Consider the following 15,943-nt stretch of genomic DNA (forward strand, 5'->3'; position numbering starts at 1 on the left):
AAGTAGCATTAATATACAACTAGCCAAGTTCTTTAACATTTTATTAAATGTACACAATATATAAATGTACTCTTCCTGAAACTATTCTATGCGACCTATCCCTTGACACTACTCTTCGATTCTTACTATGCTACAGAGCCCCTGACTATGATATTACCCATGCAAATATGCTAACCTCAATGCTAACATGGGCTACCTCTTGCCCATATCCTCTCATCTTCCTGGGTGACCTAAATCTACCTCTCATTAACTGGACAACTAATGAATGTTCAACTGACCCAATCCATACTACACTATACAACGCTGTTACAAACCTAGGTCTTGAACAACTTGTAACTAACAATACAAGACTCAACAACTGCCTTGATCTCATCTTCTGCAACAATTCAAACTCAATTTACGGACTACAAATTAAAGAACCTTTTTCCAACAGTGACCACTGCATGATTGATTTTCGTCTCAATATACGTCCATACTTAAATCGTCATAACAACAGTACTCCCAACTACAACTTCAAAAAAGCCAATTACGACCTTATAAACAACGATCTTTCATTTCTGGACTGGCAAAATCTGTTTGCAACCTGCATAACCGCTGAAGACCACTATAGAGTCTTCCTACTTGAAATCAATAGAGTCATTAAACTATATGTACCACAAATGACTACCATGATCAAGAAAAACAAACTACCCATATCAATAAAAAAGCTTCAATCAAAAAAAAAATCCCTCTGGAAAAGAAACAAAAAAGGCTATGTTACAAATTTCAAAAACCACTACAGAAACATATGCAACCAAATAAAAACTGAATGCACAAATTACCACACCAAGCAAGAAGAGAACCTTCTGCACACAAATTCCAATCGTGCCTTTTATAATTTTGTTAACAATAAACTTAAAGACTCTAGATCCATCCCACCACTAAAAGATTCTAACAACAAAGAATGCAATGACGAAACAGTTAAAGCAAACCTCTTCAACATTTTCTTTGGCTCAGTTTTTGTTAACTCTGATAACACATATCCGACTTTCCACAAACGTACCAGCAATGATTATGATGATTTAACTCATATAGATTTCACAGAAGACGTTGGAAAAGCTCTTCATAACTTAAAACCATCGCTATCTATTGGACCCGATGGACTGTGTGCATACTTCTTAAAAAAACTTTCCATTAATATAGCAGAACCCCTAAGTATTATCTTTGATAAAGCTTTCACTACCAGTTCTCTTCCCAAACTTTGGTCACTAGCCACAGTCATCCCTATCTTCAAAAAAGGAGACCCCAGCTTAGTCGAAAACTACAGACCGATCTCCCTTTGCTGCGTCACCTGCAAAGTCATGGAATCTATCATCAACCAATCCATTACCTCACACTTAGAAACAAACAACCTACTCTCCAACAAACAATTTGGTTTCAGGAAAAAATTATCATGTAACTTACAACTTCTCCACTGCAAAAACATATGGACTTCAAATCTTGATCAAGGCAAATCAATAGATGCAATCTACATAGACTTCTGCAAAGCTTTTGACTCAGTAGTACACAATAAACTTCTCCTAACACTAATATCCTATGGCATCTCAGGACCCCTCCACAAATGGATATCTGCTTTTCTGTCTAACAGACAACAAGTGGTCAAAATTGGCAATGCTTTATCAAATCCTGTTCCTGTCAAGAGTGGCGTTCCTCAAGGCAGCGTCCTTGGACCAACACTCTTTATACTATACATTAATGATCTTTGTGACCATATCTCAAGTAATTGTGTTCTCTTTGCTGATGATGTCAAACTATTTAACATCACAGACAATACTTCTATCATTCAAAACGACCTTGATCATCTAACCGCTTGGTCTAAAAATTGGCAGCTCCAAATTTCAACCAGCAAATGCTCAGTCTTACATATAGGAAAAAAGAACCCAAAAACTAAGTACATACTAGATGGACATTACCTTACAGACGACCTCCATCCCATTAAAGACCTTGGAGTTTTCATGTCAAATGATCTAAGTGCCAAAGCCCACTGCAACTACATAGCAAAAAAAGCTCTAAGAGTTGTAAACCTAATTTTGCGTAGCTTCTTTTCCAAAAACACCACACTACTAACCAGAGCGTATAAAACATTTGCTAGACCAATTCTAGAATACAGCTCGCCTGTTTGGAACCCTCACCACATCTCTGACATCAATACAATTGAACGTGTCCAGAAATATTTTACAAGAAGAGTTCTCCATTCCTCTGAAAACAATAGAATACCCTATCCCACCAGACTCGAAATCCTAGGCTTAGAAAACTTGGAACTCAGTCGCCTTTGACAAGACCTAACCTTAACTCACAGAATCATCTATTGTAATGTCCTTCCTGTTAAAGACTACTTCAGCTTTAATTGCAATAATACTAGAGCAACTAATAGATTTAAACTTAATGTCAACCGCTTTAATCTAGATTGCAGAAAATATGACTTCTGTAACAGAATCATCAGTGCTTGGAATACTTTACCTGATTCTGTTGTCTCTTCCCATAATCCTAAAAGTTTTATCCAAAAACTTTCTACTATTGACCTCACCCCATTCCTAAGAGGACCATAAGGGGCGTGCATAAGCGCACAAATGTGCCTACTGTTCCTGTCCTATTGTTTTTCTTTTCTTCTTTCTATATATATGCTTATACCTCCTTATATTTACTCATATATGTTTATATACTGTATAATCTTTTTGTATGATACCTACATATATTGTTGTGACAAAATAAATAAATAAAATAAATAAAATATATTTCTTTATTTCTTTATCAGCAAATATATATTTGGTATAAAATGGTTTGTTATGAATGGGACTGCTTGAGGGCTCCTGGACTGGAGCTGAAAGGTGAAAGGGAAGCAGTAATGCTCCCTCCCACATTGGGGCAGATCAGGTGCTTCAACAGAAAAACACTATATCTATCTATCTATCTTCATGAATTGTCAAACTTTGTATTTTGGGAGTGTAATTTAGTATTTCATTTACATCTTTTACAATGATATTTTCCCCCAAAGTTGAATTAACATATGAAATGTTTGAAATCAAAAAGGAGCCAAAAAGGAACATGACCAAATCATTTATCAAAGCTCTTACAATGCCAACACACACACACACACACACACAAATTGTTATCCATATCTTTAAAAAATCCTTTTGGCGTAAACATGAAACAATTACATCTTGTAATGAATGAACTTTATCCCTAGGTCATAAAAATACACTTAACATATCTTAAAACTTAGATCCATTGATTTTCCCCAATATTAACCTTCATTGTTTTCTGTAAGTTTACAGGTAGTCCTTGTTTATTGACCACTTGTTCAGTGATTATTTGAAGTTATGATGGTGCTGAAAAAGAAGACATACAGCTGATCCTTAAGGCTGTGGCCTTTTCAGCATTCCCAATGTAAGTACAATTTGAGTGCTTAGCAACTGGCGCACATTTATGATGGTCACGGTGTTCCACAGTCATGTGACCACTACTTGCAACCTTCATAGCTGGCTTCCAACACCAAAGAGAAAGCTTACAGGAAGTTGCAAATTGTGGTCAAATGATGTTGGCTTAAGAAGCTGTAATTCACTTAATGACCACAATTGGAACTAATGAATTGACATCATAAATCGGGTGTGGTCATGTGATAATTGCCAATCTCAGTTGTGGTTGGTAAGTATATAGAACTGAATTAGTGACTTTACTTCAGATAAACATCTACATATTTTAGGTTACTTTGAAGCTGGTAAAGCATACAGTATTGCTCTAATTGGGGAGAGATGTACTTTCAGACTTGCAACATTCTGTTACTGTAGCTTTATAATAAAGTATAATTAGTACATCTGGTTGTGAGTTTTATTTGGTTTACGCAATTATCAATCTTGCAATTCTGAATGTACAGTACATCTCCCCATCATCTTTACAGTCTAAAAGTTAACCATAGACTACTGAGCCATTTGCTTCATCCACTATCCAGTTGCAGCCTATGCTATCTCTTATCTTACTGTTGCCTTGGCTGTGTCTTGGCCCAGTCTCCCAAGTCTTTCCCCCATATGACGATAGTGGGTGATTTGGGCAGAAATGGGAAAATTCACACTGGAGTTCACCCTCAGATATGGAAATTCACTGGTGATTTTGGATTAGATACTCATTTTCGGTTCCCCTTGGGAAAATTGGAACAGGGAGTGCCAAGTTCACTAACTTGAGCTTCTGAAAGAAAACCAGTATCTTTCTCCCTGTCTCCTGATTGTGACTCCCTACTCCAAAATACTATTTTTTTAGTTAGTTCTAATAAAGGGCTCTTCCAGACGACCATGTTAAAGTGCTGGCAGAAAAGTATGTCGCTCTAAATTACCACATTTTTCAGAGTATAAGAGACACTTTTTTCCCTCCTAAAAGAGGCTGAATATTTGGGTGCATTATATACTCCGAATGTAACCCTGCACGGTGCTCAAAATGGCTACCTGGAACAGCTGCTGCCTTCTCTTACTCCTTCTGCGCTTTGCCCGCTTTAGTCACTGGAGCTCCCTCTGAGGATTAACTGCGCTTTTGAAACTGTTTTTCAGCCCCAACACGAGCAAAGTGATCTTCCATGTTTTGCCTGATTTTCTAATTGCTGCACCCTCCAACAATCAGCTGTGCTTTAGAAGCACAGCCCCAACCAGCCCCAACCTCAAAACCAGCAAGCAAATTAATGTGCTGAAGCTGACACCCCCAACCAGCCCCAACCTCAAAACCAGTGAGCAAATTGCTGGGACTAGCCAGATAGATATCTGGTATGCAGAATTCCTCTCCCTATTTTTCTCGCCAAAAACTAAGGTGCGTCTTATACTCCGGTGCGTCTTATACTCCAAAAAATATAGTATTAGCCCCATTGCCAATCTCTACCACAGTGATGTGGTCAGTAAATAATGCTAAGCTTATTTATTACTACAGGTCAAGTTAAGGAAAAGAATTGGTGGGTTTCCTTGGCTTTCTTTCTTCTCCCACCATGTATCATTTATCAAAGAAAATTCAGTGGTTAATCATATATGGCTGGATCACTCTTGGAGGGGCATAGCAGTGGTGGGTTGCTACCGGTTCACCTCGGATCGGGTGAACCAGTAGTGGCAGTGATGGGAGGCTCTGCCTACCCGCCTAGATGCTTCTGTGCATGCGTAGAAGCATTGGACAGTGAGAAAGGGTTTGTGTGCCCACGAGCGAACTGCTATCTTTTTTTTAATGTACACTGAGAGCATATGCACCAAGAAAAATTCCTCATGTGTCCAATCACACTTGGCCAATAAAAATTCTATTCTATTCTATTCTATTTGAAACCTCCCCTGGGGCATTAGAGTGGTGTCTTTATCACATTGCTTGATGAATAGATGGCAGGCATGAAAGGGGTCTTGGATGAACCTGGCTCTCTTCCCCAGTTTATATCAATTTTCTGGGCAGTATAGGACTCCATTCAAAAGACTGCTAATCCCATGTTTAGAAAACAGCTTTAGAGCACTTTCAGTATCTCTAAACCCATGCTTATGAGGAGAGCTGATGAGTGCAGCTCAGGCATAAGGGGCAGATGTTTCTGTAAAAGTCAGAGATCTGATTTCTTCCACAGCTCAAACCAAAATGGCCAGGGAGGACAGTGCCAAGCAACCAAAGAGGATAGGCATGGCTGAAGCAGTATGAAATAGCCAATTGGAGTTGGACAGATCCTAACTCTGGCCATGGGTATCAATACTTGTCAGATTATACCAGTGTCAGTGTAGAAGGGGAAAAAAACCTGATTTTAAAATTGAAGTAGTTAAGACAGACCAACTTTAAGCTGTCTCAGCTATTGGCTGGATATGAGATGAGGACTTGACAAAAAAGGTGGGGGGGGGACAGGTTTGTGATATGGTCATGGAAAGTGAGGAAGTATTCTTCTGTTAAGGAATTTGGAATATTTTTTCAGTAGAGCTGCAGCCAGTCACAGTTCTCTGATGAGTATATAGTCTTCACTTACCAACTACAATTGGGACCAGCAATTCTGTTCCTAAGCAACATGCTTGTGAAATGAAACATTATGTACTGTACAGACTTACGATGTCAATTCCTACTGTGGTTGTTAAGCTGAATGCTACCAAGTGGCCAGGCCTTGTGACTTCCTATCAGTTTTCCCATTGATTTTTCTTATTGGAAGCTGACTGTGAAGATTGAAAGGGATGATTGTGTGATCATGGGATGCTGCGGCAATTGTAAACACGTGTCAGTTGCCAAGCTCCTGAATAGCATTCAGATGACTGCGGGGAAACAGCAATAAGTACAACTTGAAATAATGATCACAAGTCTCTTTTTTTTCAGCACTGTTATAACTTTGAGAAGTTGTTGAACAAGTGACTGGGTAAGCAAGGTTTACCTGTAATGACATATCAACTCTACTTGATATCTATGGAGATTCTCAGTCATCCAGATCATGGTTGTCCCAAAGGTGCTTTTTCCCAAAGGCAACCAGACTTCCTTGGTTTTTTCTTTGAAAATATTTTGCTTCTCATCTCTTCTTCAGTTTCCCACTTGATACTTTGGTACATCTCAGGTTTTTCACCTAAAACACATGGAATATTAATGCTCTAAGATCTTGCATTAAAAAGTCAAGTCCCTATTAGAATGTTTGCTTTAAAAGAAATTAGGCTTATCATATTTAAATTAATAACAGCTGGGATTAATAGCAAATGGAAGTTAACAAAGCAATGACAATTACTCCATAATATTGTAATTAATGCAGCTTTTACACTTTCCTGTTACTGGCTGCTTGAACAAAACTGTCTTCTAATGAGCCTAATTAGCATTTTAAAAAGGCTTTTCACAACTATCATTGCTGCAGAAGAAGAGGATGTGACTGCTCCCCCCCAAAAAGGAGAAGGGAGGGAGAAATATATATCTAAGTCACTGAGAAAAGAGGGGATAGGATGAAACACCATTTACAATAACAAAACATTGTTATTCAGATTTTTTTTTATGCCTGGCCTAATTGTTTGGTTATCAAGGTCATGTAAATAGGATAGTGCTTCAGCCGAAAACTGTGCCAGAATTTGGAGGGACAAGAAGTGAAGAAACAAGTTTTGCTTGGCTTGACAACTATTCCACGTTACTACATTCTTTTAAGTTAAACAAAAATATAGCCAGGGGCAGACGAGTGTCAGCAGTGACCACCGTAATACTGAGTGTTTTTAATTACTGTAACAATAAATCACAGAGGAATGTCCTCCAGGAGTGTAATGATTTTCTTTAAGAAAAAAGAAAAGAATCTTGAAATATTTCTGAAATTCAATTAATTGAAGGCACCAGATAAAAGGTACATGCTCTTAATGGCTGTAAAGGAACCCTAAGGGATGTAACCGAGCACTGAGCTGAACTTCAAAGTGTTACAGAAATACTTACAGTAAAAACTATTCAGATCAATGAATCAGTTAAAATTACTTATACTTTTAACAGCCTTTTCATTTTCCCTTTTTGAGCTGGAGAGACAGATTTGCTCTTATTTCCTGGAAGAGTGTGTGTAGGCACCTTTTTATAGATAATAAAAAAGCTGTTGAAACCTGCATAAGAAGTTCTAATTAAAGTCACCCTTCAGTCAAAAATGAGTGTGATGAATTTTTTATTGATATATGATAGAAGCGACCAGGGAAACATAAAAGTGGTGTGAAGAGACCTACATTTGATGGCTCTATTCTCAGATTTCACCAATGTATGTAAATATTTTTTTTGAACCACCTCGCTATATCTCTTTGCACTCCCATATTGTTCTTTTAACCTTATTACTATATGTTGGAGTTGTAAGCTGCTCAGGGTCTGGCTGATTGGAGCAGCATGGAAGCTATGTAAGTACAGTAAGTAAATAAATACATTTATTTATATGTTTTGAGGTTTTTTATAAATACTTTCAAGATAGTGTTGACTCCTGATTGCCTGGACTAGTCCCTGCAATTTCCTTGGCAATTTTTTTTTAGGGGGGGGAAGTGACTTGACCCTGCCTCCTTCCTAGGGCTGAGCAAAACAGATTGACCAAAGATCAGCCAGCTGGTTTTGTGCCTAAGGTGAGATTAGAATTGTCAGAGAAAGTTATATTTTTGTTTATTTGGCGGGTGGGCTGTCATGCCCCACAAAGGGTGGGTTTCCAGGGACCTTTAACTGGCTCCTTTGGAAAGTAGCATTGGATAGAAAGCTTAGTCTATTGAGAAGGGCTCTTATTTACTTGAAGATGGGTATCCACTGCTAGAATAAGCCTTGACTTATTCTTTGGGGCCAACACAGAAACTCTCCAATGTCAAGGGAGGCACGTTCCACTCTTTGTGATCATCTCTCACTGCAGGATACCTGCTGCCAAATGTTTCAGGCCCCATCAGAGTTTCTGAAAGGCCAAAGAAGCATCTAGCTTTTAAGATCTCTAGCCATAATATAAATAAGAAAACGACAATATCCTGCAATAAAAGAAAATACCCCAGTGGAGAAGGAGGAAAGAATGAGAACCTACTTTAACCTGTAGCAAATATAGGGTAACAAGCTGGGAAGGTAGCATGTTGGACAAGGCTATGCTAAGAGACATGGTTGCTTGGCTATAGGAATGTATAAAAGCAAATCAGATCCCAAGTGAGTTGCAACAATTTCCCCCTCCATCCTTGTTCAAAGCTGGCATGTTCTCCTCTTTTAATAGCCAGTTACATGTGTAAGCCACTGCCTTCATTTCTTGTTCATTCTGTTTTCCTTAAGGTCCAGGCTTCTGTTACAGTGACTGTGTGGGAGCTGTTTGCCATATGGTTAGTCTTGTGCCTGGAGGAGAAAGGTGGTTTCTTGCCTGTGCAATAGATGCCATGCTGGCATCCTTCCAGGTTTCCATCAGAACAAGAGCTGCAAGGAAGGCTCTTCTTTGTTGCCCAAGGCATTTCCTTTCTCTTCTGTTGAGAAGGATGAGCAATTTTGCTGCAACAAGGGTTAACCTTAGAAGAATAGTGGAAGGGGTCAATTGTTCACAGCAGGTTGAGTGGTAAACCAGATGCCCTTGGTGCTATTTCTGCACCAACACATTAGATGCTCTGGAGGCGTCTGAAACCCTGGTAGCTTTGAATGTATGCAGAAAGGATTTTTCTGGAAGCTAAATCAATAAATTAATATTATCATAACTTCATCAAAAATAACTGAGATTATACAAGACATTGGAAATGTCCTATGTTGCTCAAATAATGGATTTAAGAAATGCTAAGTATTTTTCTTACAATCTGAAAAATAGGGGTCAATTTGAATTTTTTCCAATTTATTATTCTCCTCAATGAAAGTTTATAAAAGTTGGCTATTATCCTTTTATAGCCAATGCACAAAATCTGAAGGTGCTTTCGTACTTATGGTTTAGTTGTGCTGTTTAGTGATTCCTTTTGAATTAGACAAGAGCACTAATGTAGAAAAGGTGTTGGAAGGAAGTTAAAATATAAAGATGTTAATATATTGTTAAATTACATCTTTCAATCTTTGGATTCTCAAAAAAAGGCTCATTATGTACTCCTGAAAAGACCTTTATATATCTGATTTTAAATTTTGGCTTAATGAAATGGGTCTGCTCTTAGCCTTTGAGGTGACTTTGTAGCAATGGAAAGGAATTTGGAAAATATAGTTCTGTGTGGTATAGGTTCAATTATTTTTTTAAAAAACATAGTTTTAATACTGTGCATAAACATCTAACTAGTATTTTTATATTATAAAAATAGAAATATTTTACTTTTTAGGCTTTATGTATTATTTCTCATTCTTTTAAATTTTATTTTAAACTATATCTGTTAATGCTGAATTGTATTATTCATTTTTTCAAAATATTTATTTATTTATTATTTAGACTTTTATACCGCCCTTCTCCCGAAGGACTCATATTTTTCAAAATATGTAGTATAGTTCAAATTGTTTGGTATACATAAAATGTGTTTTTCTGTTTATGTTTTATTTAATAGCTGTGCTCTAAGAAAATCAATACAATTATTAATAAAAACCAATATCTTCCTGTTTAGATAATATGACAGATTTAAATGATAGAAGTCAGGGCTGTATCAAAAGATTGCCTGGCATATGTGGCTGCATTACAGATGTTTCACTGGCATCCAGATCTTGAGGGAAACCTCCTCCCATAGGGCAAGTGCTCCTACTAAGAAGCCATGCATCTGGGGTCCTGGTTAGATGACATTGTTTGGAACCTGGAGCCTAGCAATCCTCTAAAATAAAGTTGGCTGGGTAGATGCTATGGGGCGAGACAATATATAAATTCAGAGAATGTCATATAACAATCTGCAGGAGAACCATCAAGACTAGGTATTGTATTTAATTCCATCAATTTAATAATATTCTTTATTTCTTGTGGAGATAATGAAGCAGCTAAATAAGTTGTTCTTGAATAATATACAGAAAAGTTATTCCATTAAAATATTTAATTAGTATATCCTAAGCTGAGTGTAAAAACGAAAAAAAGTCTGCTTTATAGGGATAAAATTCTGTTGCTGGTGTTGTTTTAATGCAAAAAGTGATAATTTTCTGCTTACTTCCAGTAATCTAGTTTTATATAATTAAAAAAAAAGATACTCAGTGTTGAGGGGATAAAAATGACCAAGTTTCATTTTAATAGAGAAAGTATTATATAGTTGCAGTGAAAGTTGCCTCGCAAGTTGTTAAAAATATTAATCCTGTTTCCCAGTTTTAATGATCTAACTTTTATTGCTTCTTTTTCCATGGTGCATAAGCAATAATCCAGACCCCTAAATTTGCAGAACATCTTTTTGTATTAAAAATAATCAAAATTTTGTTCCATTTTGTTTATAAAGTATATAATTTAAATAACAACCCGTATTTATTTAAATAGCATTTTTAAATATAGAATGCTTCTTCTTTAAAATAGTTGTATTTTAGCTGAGCTTGATCAGAAATTTTAGACAATATATTGTAATCATGTACCTGACCAATTAAAATGAGAGAATTTAAAAATGAAAGGAGTCAGAAATCATTTCTATTGGAAAAAAAAGAATATTAGCCTTGAGTTCAAAGATCTGTCATATATTTACCAAATTAAATTCCTATAAATGATTTTGTAGCACTATTTTCCTAATGTGCTGCTTATCCATGGTTTCAAGTTGATTTATTATTTTCTCATGCCACAGAGTCACTGTTTGTTTAAGCTCCACCATGTTCTTATCAAAGAAGCAAGTCCTTCAACAGAGATTTTTAAATCAGCTATAGTAGTTTTTAATTGTTGAAACCCTGTTGTTTTATAATAGTCTGAATCATGAGTCATGGCTTTTAATGTTACAAGCAATGTGAGATTAGACATTGTGTCAGAATTCTCAGGAGGAGCAGGAGTTAATTTAACTTTGGAGTTCCTTTCTAGCTAAGGAAGATAATAGAATAGTGAAAAAATGCATTCTTTCTCTGCTGTAGGATCTACAGTATAAACAGCTATTGTTTAATATGAGAGGACTAATAATATGGTCTATTTATCTATTAAATTATAGATTAGTCCAAATGGCATAAATTAGAAAGTAACATCTGAAATTGATGGGGGAACTAAAATTTAGAACAAGCAACTGCTGTTAAAAACTAGAAGTCCTGAATTCAAGGAGTGATGTGGCTGTAGATACCAAGGAACATGACTCTGCCGCCTTCGATATGACTTGAGTTTAACTCATAGAATAATCTGTTACAATATCCTTCCTGTTGAAGACTACTTCAGCTTCAATCACAACATTACACGAGCACACAATAGATTTAAACTTAATGTGAACTGCTCCAATCTTGACTGCAGAAAATATGACTTCAGTAATAGAGTTGTTAATACCTGGAATTCACTACCTCTGTGGTCTCTTCCCAAAATCCCCAAAACTTTAACCAAAAACTATCTACTATTGACCACACCACATTCCTAAGAGGTCTGTAAGGGACGTGCATAAGAGCACAAACGTGCCTACCGTTCCTGTCCTATTGTTCCCTTTGATTGTATCTAATTCGTATAGTTTTTCTTTTTTTATACTTATGCTTATATATATGCTTATATATCGTATAGTTATTTCATGCTTACACTTACATATACTATTGTGACAAATAAATAAAATAAATAAATTAAATAAATAAATAAATAAATAAATAAACAATAGATTTTCTAATACAAATCAGGAAACAAGACATTTCAGGATCATTGCTAGATGTGTTATTGGTTAAATGTTCCATGCATTTATTTCCAAATTGTTCTGAATGATAGGATAGCCTTAAGGTTTTTGTGTGTGTATATGTATGAAAAAGGCCATCAGTTGTACTACAAACTGCTACATTTGTGGTAAAAGATGCAGTTTCTTTTTGGGGTCACTGCCCCCAAATAAGAGATTTAAACAAGAAAATATTCACCAAGTATTCAAATGGATATTGACAAATCCCAAAATCCTCAAAGCTTTAACCAAAAATTATCTACTATTGACCTCACCCCATTCCTAAGAGGTCTGTAAAGGGCATTCATAAGAGCACAAGTGTGCCTACCGTTCCTGTCCTAATGTTCCCTTTCATTGTATCCAATTCATATAGTTATTACATACTTATGCTTATATATATGCTTATATATCATAAAGTTATTTCATGCTTATGCTTATATATACTGTTGTGACAAAATAAATAAATAAAATAAATGGGGTATGGAGCTAATAAATGGCTGGCAGGGTGAACCTAGATGAATTTTCAGATATAAAAGACATGCGACTGGAGAAGTGGGTGGGTGGGTAGAAGCTAATCTCCTTTCCATACTAACAAATGAGATTTCAGATTTAGCATGAAAGAGACTTGTGAGATATTTCTCTTCCCCCACCCTCCTTTATGCATTTAACTATCAGCCTCTGACTAAAAGAAATGATTTATGTTTTCAGTAGAAGAGTTCAGTCAAAGTCAGGTCACAAGATATTCCTGAGGTGGCCTTGTGCAAATGTAGGATTCTAACTGAATCAGCTGATTCAAAGTAAGTTGTCTTTACCTATTGATGTTCCTCTGTTCTTTGGGATTCAGTGGATGTAATGCTGAACTGAAGCCCGCCAAATAATAAACAGTAAACATTTTCTGCCTTGGTTTTCTGCTTTCTGTTCTTGATAACATTAATCGTTAATAACAGTCTCCTGGTTTCTAGCCTAGTACCTTAACTGTTAGACCAAAGGGGTTCTTGGTGCTCTCTGAGCTATTTCATTACCCAAATTAGGTAACATCATCAGCATTGATGATGTTAAGTAGTTTGGGTAATGAAATGTCTGCAAGAAAATAATCAAGGTGAAAAAGCACCAAGGTATCCTCACCAAAAGTTCTTTCTTCAAGGGCTGCCTTAATATATTGTTCTCCAGTCCTTCATTATGCTCCCTTTCAAACCTAAAAATAAAACGGCATTCATGGTAGCCTTTACTATTTGTATGGAAGGTGCTCCATTTTCTTGATCATTAGGTTGTTGTTTCCTGCTTTCTCAGCGCCACACAATTTCTGTTGAGATGCCTCAGGACATCTCTAAGGGCGGTTATACAACAAAGACATCATAAAGTTTGACAATTTTATTTTCAATCGTTTTCCCAATGAACCTGAACACAGAATTTGCCTTTTCCACAACTGCTTTACATTGCATTAACATTTTGCTGAGCTGCCACAATGATCCCTAATTATATTCTTAATAAAGCATTAAACTTGCTTTTATAATTAAAAACAAACTCCAAGTTAGAGAGTCCACTAATACACAATGTACATCACCTTAATATTATACTGAAGTTAATTTCTATTTTGTTCCCTGATTTGGAGCAATTGTCCTGGTGTTTTCAGCCATTTTTTTTTACTTTCAATTCATCATCTGAATACTTTGGTATCGATAGAAGCTTGTTAACTTCATGTAGATCTCAATTGCAGCAGTCCTGAATGAGATGACACAGAAGCCTGTACTAGGTAGAAGGACACATGTGTCGCAATTGTTCTGATGGATATGATGAAGATGATGCTTTTCAAGAAGTAAAACCTGTACCTCCTCATCATTCTCATTAAGCCAGTCATGCTGGTTGTGAGTAGTGGGCACTAGCCTCTTTAGGTGCAGATGAATGGACAACATCCTTAAAGAATTCCCAGTCATCCACAGCACTGGCAGCAAGATGCAGGTAAGCAAACTTAGTTACTAAATCTTGAGCCTTTGGCTGAAGCTGTGCCAAGGCTCTTCAGTCTGGCCACATTTTTTTTTCATGGCCTTGCTTCCTTGTGGTCGCCTCTTGGATCTGATGTGGAGTTTCATTTTGGAGACAATGAGCATGAGATCTGTCCAACAGTCAGTACTACTCCTGGCATTCTATCTGTCTTTTCTCCTGACAATGACACAGTCAATAAGTGCTTAGAGTGGGTGGATGGATTGCAGCCAGGTTACAGGTAGAGAGGCAGGAAGTTGTATTGGTGATGAGGAAGTCACCTGCTTCATTTCAGTAAGAGTAGGCCATTAATATTATATTTTCCCACTCCATGTCTCCCAACCAGGCTGCAGAATCGCACCCTACTCTTGCATTAAAGTCTCTGAGCAAGATCAACTTGTCAGTGCTGCTCACTGCTGATAGTTGGGCACCTAGTTCTTCATAGAACATGTCTTTCATCTCGTCAAGGTTGATGATTGTGGGGACATAAGTGCTTCTTATGGTGGCTTTACTTTTGTTTTGTAGCTGGTTGTTCACACACTTGAATAGACTAACAAGTTTCCAAACAGGGTGACTCCTAATGACAAACCCAACTCCAGCATCATGACTCTCATCATTATCATGACTACTCCCCCCCAAAAGTGCATCCACCTTCAATTTCAGTCGGCTGACTTTAAATGGTAAGGCAAATCTTACCATTGCAGCAGGGCTGCAGTATCAATATTGTAAGCTCTCTGGCAATTACAGCTATTTTTCCTCTCTGGTTTTTCTTTTGTAGGATTGTCCAAATGTGGGTGCATATGCCAAGTGCCAATGATGACCTGCATTTTTTTCTGTGTTTGTTCAAGTGCCAAGATGGGACCCTATCAACCATGGTAAACTGGCCAGACTGTTGTGAAGGAGGCAGTGTTTAGGACTTTTTAAGGCTTTTCCTCATACTATGGAGGTGAACAGTGCATTCCTAAAAAGGGCTGCTCAGTCACCCAAGTGGACACTGGGTTTAACAGATTAACAGAATAACAGAGTTGGAAGGGACCTTGGAGATCTTTTAGTCCAACCCCATGCTCCAGAGTTGCACTGCTGTTTCTTCCAGTGAAAAAACGACAACGACCAGAGCTGCCTGCATACAGATCCATGACTGCATACAGCTCTCAGTGTATCCATATCTATTGTTTTGTCACTTGTCCATCACCACATGACTTTTTTTTAAAAGACTGATGATAATGATGGTGTTGATAAAGGTAAAGGTTCCACTCGCACATATGTGCTAGTCATTCCTGACTCTAGGGGACGATGCTCATCTCTGTTTCAAAACCGAAGAGCCAGTGCTGTCCGAAGACATCTCTGTGGTCATGTGGCCAGCATGACTAAATGCCAAAGGTACACAGAATGCTGTTATCTTCCCACCAAAGGTGGTCCCTATTTTTCTACTTGCATTTTTACGTGCTTTCGAACTGCTAGGTTGGCAGAAGCTGGGACAAGTAACAGGAGCTCACTCCGTTATGTGGCACTAGGGATTTGAACCGCTGAACTGCCGACCTTTCGATTGACAAGCTCAGCATCTTAGCCACTGAGCCGCCACATCCCTTGATGGTGTTGATACTGGCATATAAATTGGATTTAACTGAGGGAGAGTTGTACATCAGCAGCCACACTCTTTCTTCTCAATTCCCATTTGAGTCCAGTAGTAAGTCCTTGCATTGGAGATAAGATTAGGTACAGTGGATAACCAGGACATCTTCCGTGTCTTGTTATGTTTTTTA

General features: G+C 37.3%; 1 long non-coding RNA gene across 1 annotated transcript; it reads left to right on the plus strand.

Moving 5' to 3' along the window:
* The first annotated feature begins 12,217 nt into the window (after positions 1-12,217).
* LOC131194538 (uncharacterized) lies at positions 12,218-15,486 on the plus strand. The gene is made up of 3 exons (XR_009154221.1): positions 12,218-14,159; positions 14,706-14,860; positions 14,959-15,486. It is a non-coding gene; the product is annotated as an uncharacterized LOC131194538 (long non-coding RNA).
* The last annotated feature ends 457 nt before the right edge of the window (positions 15,487-15,943 follow it).

Source organism: Ahaetulla prasina, chromosome 3 (genome assembly GCF_028640845.1).
Source record: "Ahaetulla prasina isolate Xishuangbanna chromosome 3, ASM2864084v1, whole genome shotgun sequence".
Taxonomy (NCBI): Eukaryota; Metazoa; Chordata; class Lepidosauria; order Squamata; family Colubridae; genus Ahaetulla; species Ahaetulla prasina.